The following is an 8,177-nucleotide window of genomic DNA, read 5'->3' on the forward strand; positions in this document are numbered from 1 at the left end:
TATCACACCAAATGTCAGTATCCCATTTAGAGCAGAGATGCTTGTAATATTACTGGCACTGTGGTTGGTGGAAGATTATGATCACAACATTTGGTGATATGCAGTGATGCAGCAAACAATTACAATAAGAGGAACCAAGTTCAAGTCTAGACCCAATACAGTGACAGATTTACCACAGAGTGTACAGAATTCAGATCAGGGAGGGAGCTGGGGTTTGTCTGGGTGCCAGCCCACGGGGATGCAAAGGATGTGCTCGGGATGGTGAAGTGAGAAGAACAGACTTGGTGACCAGACTAAGGTTAGAGCACTGTGGGCCGACTGACCAGACAACACCCGGAGGGCGGACCTGAGTGTGGTAATGCAGACATGACACATCCTCACTGAGGCAAGAATTATGGTCGTCAGAGGAGGAAGCTGCAGAGAACTAGAACATGATGCAATGTGTAAAACACTGCAGCATATAGCAAAGGAGAAAAGGTCTTTCTGAAGAAATGACTAGATCTGATGCATTATTGAAAAGATGCTGATCACTCAGAATGTGCTGCCTGTTGGAAAGTTGGTGTCTTTAAAGCTGTAAACGTACAGCAAAGCAAAAAATATGAAATGGTGAAAGAAAAAGTGGAAGTTAAAGAAATTAAAGATGAACATTTTATGACAGGACCATTTTCAGAACAGTTTATTGTTTATACAGTAAGAACTCAAAACTTAAAGAAAAGAATAAAGGAAGGAGCCGAAGGAATGGAAGAAGGGTGGAGGAAAGGAGGAAAGAGGGAAGAAGTAAAGTTGAAAGAAAGCAAGGACATACTGTAAGGATAAAAGAAAGGTAATGAAGTAGTGTGGAGGACAGAGGAAAGGGATGAGGAAGAAAGCAAGGACACATAGGAAGAAGGACAAATGGGGGAAATAAAGAAAGGAGTAAGGAAAGAAAGGAGGCGTGAAGAAGTGAAAGAAATAAGGATAGAAGGGAATAAGTAAATAGAGATTAGAGGAAGCAAGGAAAGACAGGAAGGACGAAGGAAAGATGTAAAGGCAGAATGAGTGAAAGACCCCAACTGATGAAGAAGAGCGACACAAACAATCACCTGGGGCAGTCTCTCCTCGCTGCAGCGTCTACTCTTCCTCACCAAAGAAGAACAGGAGCGTGGGCACCAGGTGCCGTCAGTGAGCAGTCGTTTTGTGTCTGTTATAATCACTTGAATCCATTTTACTATTACATTTATACATTTATATAAAGTTTTTTAACTTTTATTTTGGTTAGTTTTCAGGTGTTTAGCTCCCAGTCCATTGGTACTGTGCACTGGACGTGCAGGAGAGATCTGACCGATTCAACGTGTACATGTTCAAGCAGTGACATTTGTTTCCTTTCAGCTACAATGTAAAATGCTGCTGCAGGTTTTTGAAGCAGTGACATTTGTTTCCTTCCAGCTACAATGTAAAATGCTGCTGCAGGTGCACATGCACGTACCTTGTCTACAAATGTAAGTACATATTGAAGTTTAGAAGGTAAAGTTAAATTATGAGCTGCATCCAGGACCCGTTGTCATGGTTTTGCTTTGGAACCTTCTGTGATGACGCTGGGTTTTGTGTGACTGAATCAGCAGGTGTCACTGTTTGAACACCGAGGCTGCTGGACCTCAGTGTGTGTGCACGCTTGTATCTTGGTGAGGACCAGTTAAAGTTTTATCTGTCATCACTTCTTCAGCTCGGTGAGATGATGTCGGATTAAGGGTGGACCGGACTTCTTTATACTCAGTGTTTATCTCTGAGGGACAGCAGCCGATACGTATCATCACCTTACATGTTTATTTTTCAACCAGGAATGATGAAGACTAATCACAAAATGTTTATTCTCTAAGTTCTGATCTTTCATTCTTACTGTACGATTCACAGATTTTTGTTTCTCACACGCACAAACTACATGAACAGTGAAACGCAGGATGGACGCTCCTGAGGCTGGGCAGTAAGAACACCAGCTGAGCAAGAGTAAATAATAAGGAAATGAAAGCTGGTTGGCTGAGACAGCGCACATGTAGTAAAGGGACTAAAGTGACAGTCGACAGTGTGCTGCACAACGCTGAGGGTGTTCAGGGTTCTGTGCTGGACTCGTGGATACAGAGGTGTTTGTCCCAGTGTGTTGCTCCGGTGTTGAGGGTCACAGTCCAGATGTCTCCGGTCCTGCACCTCGAGTCGTGCACAGTGGGGAGACTCTGCAGGACTCTGGGGTTCAGACCAGGTGGATGTCTCCCGGCACCACTGTAGATCATTAGGACCTTCAGTGACAGGTTTTATTTTCAGTCCTGATCTTAAAACTGGTGTGTGTATCCTCTTGTATGAACTGTGATGGCTGCACTGGAAATGAAGAATGTGTGATGTTTTTCCTTTGGCCCCCACACTCCCATAGCAGCCACCAGTGACTCTCTGCAGTCATACTGGTCAGAGCAGTCAGGTAGAACTGGTCCAGTATCAGAGCTGAAGCCTCCTGTTTGTGGTGAAGATGACAAGCAGCAGCCTTCCTCACTGAGGGGAGGAGATGAAGGTGCACAGACAGCTACCTTTATGTCCCGTTTAACCCTTGTGCTCTGTTCGGGTCACAGTCCGTAATGTTTCACAGCCTCTTTGAATTCGACATGTGTCTGTGCAGCCGTTCACTTCAAACCTGTTGTCACGACTGTAGGCGTGACGGGGGTGTGGGGCTCTTTTTTCCTTCCTTAATCCTGTTTCTAATTCCTGAAAAGCACAGCTCTGTGTGGAAGACGATGGTCTGGTTTCACTGAGCAGATCATATCAGCTGACAGCAGTGTAACCTCAGCCGACGCAACACGAGTTTCACTGGTGGCAGAGACAGACTGAGAGCTGATGGACACATCTCTGGTGTCTGTTTCTGCTCCTCTTGTGTTTACTTTGACTTGTTTTGCATGTATTTCAACTTCAAGTCCTTTTTTATTTGTATAGTACAATTTCACAGATGTGCCTCGAGGGGCCTTATGTCACCTCCAGACTTAGCTAATTAGACAGTGTGTGCCTCTTAACTTGTTTCTTCTTTTACTAATTTTGTGTTTGTTTTTATTCACTGTGTCTGTGTGTAGTCACACACGTGTCATTTTGTTTGGTCGACTGTCCACCGGCCGTACAGAGGCTCTGCTCTGGGGGCTCCCTGACCCCCTGGGCCTCTTATTCACATTGGCTCTTAACAACCTAGTGCCACTGCAGCTTTGAATGAACCTGTTAATCGTGTCGTTTTGTGCCTCCAACAGAAACCATTGAAACCAAATCGTTTACTCTCTGCTCGACCAGGTGTCAGTCCTGCAGCTGAGCTGTGATCTGAAACTAATCCAGTCCTGCTCTCGCTCACCGCCACACTTCTGAGTCCAAGTCTTCTCTTGTCTTTTTGGCTTCTTTCTGGTTTATAGTTTATTAAACCCAGTTTCTCATCATTCCTCCTCCACTTGGTGTCAGGCCCTGTTGGTCCTCAGTGGGACCAGCAACATTTTAGTCATCTGCTCTGACTCGGTGCTGAACTATGACACATGGAGAGAGTTCTCTTTGTGTTGTATCATATACTGTTCCTGTAATAGCCTGCAGCCCCTCAGTTACATATGGAGAAATACTCTGTTTATTGCTTTTAAAGTGAACTAGTACATGTAAAACGGTGTCTGTGCACGTTAAAACCAGTGTTAAAGTAAATTAAAGACGATGCAACAGGAGGAATCAAAAAAATCTCTAAAGTGGAGGCACAGACACGAGGCTTTTAAAGAAATAGAAACTAATTCTTCATCATCCATCACACTCCTGCTGCTGCTCACTGTGTATGTGTGTATACACAGATGGATCAATAGAACAGTATCAGGTTCACAGATGGATCAATAGAACAGTATCAGTCAGTTCAAACACAAGCGTGCGTGCAACAATACAGAATCAATAACAGCTTGTTGAAGTCGTGTGTACATAGTCGGGGGAAATCACTAAGTACGTTTACTCAAGTATTGTACTGGCTTTGAGGTATTTGTACTTGAGTGTTTCCATGTTCTGCTCTTCCATCCTTCACTACAGACACAAACCTGGTACCTTTTACTGTACCACATGTACCACCACGATGACTCAAAGCAGTAGAATCTTCAGACTTTATTGATCATTAACACCAAAAGTAGCAGGATTTATTTCTACTTCGTCGTCACCCTGACCTTTCTCCTCCCATCTGTCTCTGTGAGATCGAATTAATAAAATGGAAGTGGCTTTTAAAGAAAAGTCGAGTCCTCAGCATTTGTTAATGTGCTGCAGCTCTGCCAGACACCGTCGTCACTCTGAACCATCCATCATCACCTGAACGCTGCCAAACCACATGTGCATTAACATGCTGATTAAAGGTTTAGTTCATCAGAGCTGCAGTCGTCCTTGTATCATTTTATACGTGTTGGAGGCTGTTTTCAGCAGCACAACGCACATAGCTGCTCCCAGCAAAGATGAGCAGCAGCTAGTATGCTACAAACTACAGCGGCGTATTAGTGCATTCTCCAAATGCAACTTTTAATGACTTCAGTCTCAAAATGATTCACCCCCTGAACAGAATCCCTCATGACTGCACACATTTGCAAATCAGGTGTTGTCTCAGTCACACCTGATGCATCTAATTGAGGGCTTCGTTAGTTGCACCAGGTGTGACTGAGACAGAACACAATACCTGAACTGGCTCCGGGGGTTTGTTGAACATGTTAGAAACATGGCTAAGTCAACAGAATCGTCAGAAAAGTTAAGAGATCATGGTCTTTATCAAACAAGGAAAAGAATACAAAAGCTAGTGAAGGCACTGGCTGCTCCTAGAGGCCCCAGTTCAGAGTCAAAGGAGCAGTGGCTGCACCGCCTGGACATGGCAGAGGAAGGAAGCCACCAACAGCTGCCACCAGATTTCTGAGGAGGCAGGTCATGAAAAACCCTCGTGTGACTGCAAACAACCTGCAGCGAGACTTGGTGGCACCAGGCACTGAGGTTTCAGTTTGCACATTGAGGCACACACTAAATGCTGAAGGTTTCATGCCCGAGCTCCAAGATCTGACCCGCTACTGACCCAAAAACACAAGAAAAGCCGGCTCCATGATGCTCAGAATCATGTCAGCAAGCCACAGACATTTTGGGGTTCTGTTTTGTGGAGCGATGAAACAAAACTAACTTTCTGGACCTATGAATCAGCAGCATGTCTGGAGGAGGATGAAGCATACACTGAAAAGAACAGCCTTCCTACAGTGAAGCATGGCGGTCCCTACCCACAGCTGAGGATTGGAGCATAGACTGACTGGTACAGTGAGAGCTTTGCTCCTTCTTCACCACGGCGGTCTTGTACAACGTCCGTGTTACTACTGATGCCGCCCCTGTCCACCTGTCAATCTCGTGCTCGATTTTTACCCTCACTCATGAACAAAACCCCGAGATACTTAAACTCCTTCACTCTGGGGCAGCAACTTGCTCCCAACCCAGAAGGAGCAGTGCACCGTGGCCTCAGACTTAGAGGCTCTGACTCTCATCCTCACTGCTTCACGCTCAGCTTTGACCCGCCCCAGCTGGAGGTTACGGTCTGACGAAGCCAACAACACCACATCATCGGCAAATGATTCCTTCCTCCCCTTCATTAACAGCCCAGTCACCTGTTGACCAATCACTGTGGACAAAGTGGACACATTCATTCATGAAGCATGATGTCGTGGTAACAGGGTCAGCCCCGCCCTGCTTGCCTCAGGTGTGTGGGGAGTTAAAAGGCCCCCTGCTCTGGAATCTCTGAGCTGATATCAGGTTTAACAAATGTATTCCAGTTTGCTGTTCTCCTTCAGGACTGGTTTAACTGGTTGTTAATTAGAACTCTTCATGTGTCCATTGTTATGTCAGTAAAATGCTGGGGCTCAGTGCCTCATTACATTATGTTTGAGGTGTGTGTGTGTGTGTGTTGGTACATGATGGAGTGAGTCTGAGGCCTCGTGCCAGTGCACAGGTATTGTGTCTTTGTGTTGTGTGTTTCCTGCTGTGCCAAAGGTCGTCTCTGTTGGTCGACTTTCATTCCACACACACTTATAGCACGCGACCGTGTCATTTGATCACCCGCCACTCGCCGCTCCTCAGAGTTCAGGTTCCTGTCTTTTATCTCCTCTCATTTTAGCTCTTTTTGCATTTTGTCCTTTGTCTTTCTTCTGTTCTCACTTTAACACCACAGAGAGCAGAGCAGGGAGGCGGAGCTGCGGTTTATGCTAACGTCTGACTGTTCACTCTGCATGTAATGAATAGCCCATAAAATAGTTGATGCTCTTGTCACACAGTCCAAATGATGTTTGGTTTATACATTTTTAACAAACAGGTGAACCTGAGGCAGGAAGGGAAAGTGTAGAGGAAGCCGTGTGTGTCTACGGAGACAGGTGTGTGTTACCACCAGACATCCACTACACAACACAGTTTTGAAGTAGTTGGAGCATCGATATGTTATGCGCTGGTTGGGTTAATTTTTGAGCAGGATGCTACAGCAGCTAGCATGTTGGTATGTGGTTACTCATCATCACACAGAACACCATAAAGACCCATCAACCATTAAACTAAGAGCACATAGATACAGAGCGATCTCTGGTGCTTCCTCTCAGCTTCCCATCAAGTTCCCCTGTGTAACGTCCTGGTTGTGTGTCTGTGTGGATCTGAGGTTTCTGAAAGGATGATGTCCGGGTTTATTTAGGAATTAGATGATGCAGATTTAGGGAAATGGTTTGGAGCTGGGGTGATATGAGCACACAGCCGAGCCGGTCACGCAGGAGTTCCCTTCTATCAGACTGTCAGTGACAGTGCAACGCACTACATAGTAGCACATTACACAAACCATACATCTTTATTCAGAAGGTTATATTTATACTTGCTGCAACTGACTTGTCTGTTTCCTGTTTATGCTGTGACAGTGTTTACAGGATGCTGCTGGAGGCCTGTGTGGGGGGTGCGCCCTCCACGGCTGCTGCACTGTCTTTACAATCGCTCAGTGTGGCACTTGTAAATAGCTGCTAATTACACGACGTCATTTGCTGACTAACTGAGACATTGTTGAAACAAGTGCCTGAGGAAACCAAACAGGTGTGTGAAATGCGCTAATTCTAGCTAGCCACTGCTGTGCTACACTGAATAGCTGGGGGCGGCAGGACGGCCCGTGTCCAGCCAGTGTGCTCCATGAAGTAGTACTACTTTCTCCTGCATGTTCACTCAGGCCTTCACTTCCCCATTATCCTTTAAATGTACATTAACTCTTCTCATTTCTCATCAGATTCACTTCTCTGCTTCTGGTTTTCTCCCTCACTGATCACTCCAGCCAGAGGTCAGAGGTCAGCAGCATCCATACACTTATAAATGATGTATTACCCAAAACCAATTAGTGTGAAACACAACCGACATTCAGTCAGCAGCTCTGTGTGTGTGTTTGTTTCTGCAACCCTCATTGTGATGGGCCCCTCATCAATCAGCTAATTACTGATGGAGAAAAGGAGGTGGTCAATAGAGCAGCCGAGGCCGCTGCTCAGATCCATCTCCAGGAGGTTAGGATGGTTTTTCTTAGTTTACATTGTTTTATTCAATGATTAAGACTTAAGACATCTCATTTATAAAATAATACATATGGCATCGCGCAGTGAGCAAAACAAGTGTAGACAAAGCAAAATGTGTTTTCATGCATAGATTCCTCAGAGTAGCCACTACAGCCTGGATGGTAGCTCTAAACACACTCTCTTCCCTCACACAGACACGCCAGGAATAATTATGCCTGATATATGAAACAAAATGGAGCCATCAGAGGGTGACTGCTGTTCGCGTTCAGCCTCTGGCACTCAGATCTCCCACATATTCACCACTTCGCTCTCCACACTGTTAATCCTCCAGCTGATCCTCTGTCTCCCGGCCATTTATTCCCGGGAGGCTGCGGCGAACAGGAATTAAGTCCACACAGCTGGTTGTAAGCGAGAGGGTTTACGCTGAGCATTTTGTGGAGGCCCTGTTTCAAACATTCCCACCAGCTTGTTTTGTTGTGGAGCCTAGAAGAAGAGTTTTGAGACATTTAAAAGAAACATTTGTGGTTTTTGTCACAAACCAACAGCTGGAAGATCGGTTGTAAAAGGTTCTGATGCTTTTAATGGTGGAGAGGCCTCTTGTCTTCAGACTTCAGGAGGCTTCCC

Source organism: Monopterus albus, unplaced genomic scaffold, assembly GCF_001952655.1.
Source record: "Monopterus albus unplaced genomic scaffold, M_albus_1.0 scaffold287.1, whole genome shotgun sequence".
NCBI lineage: Eukaryota > Metazoa > Chordata > Actinopteri > Synbranchiformes > Synbranchidae > Monopterus > Monopterus albus.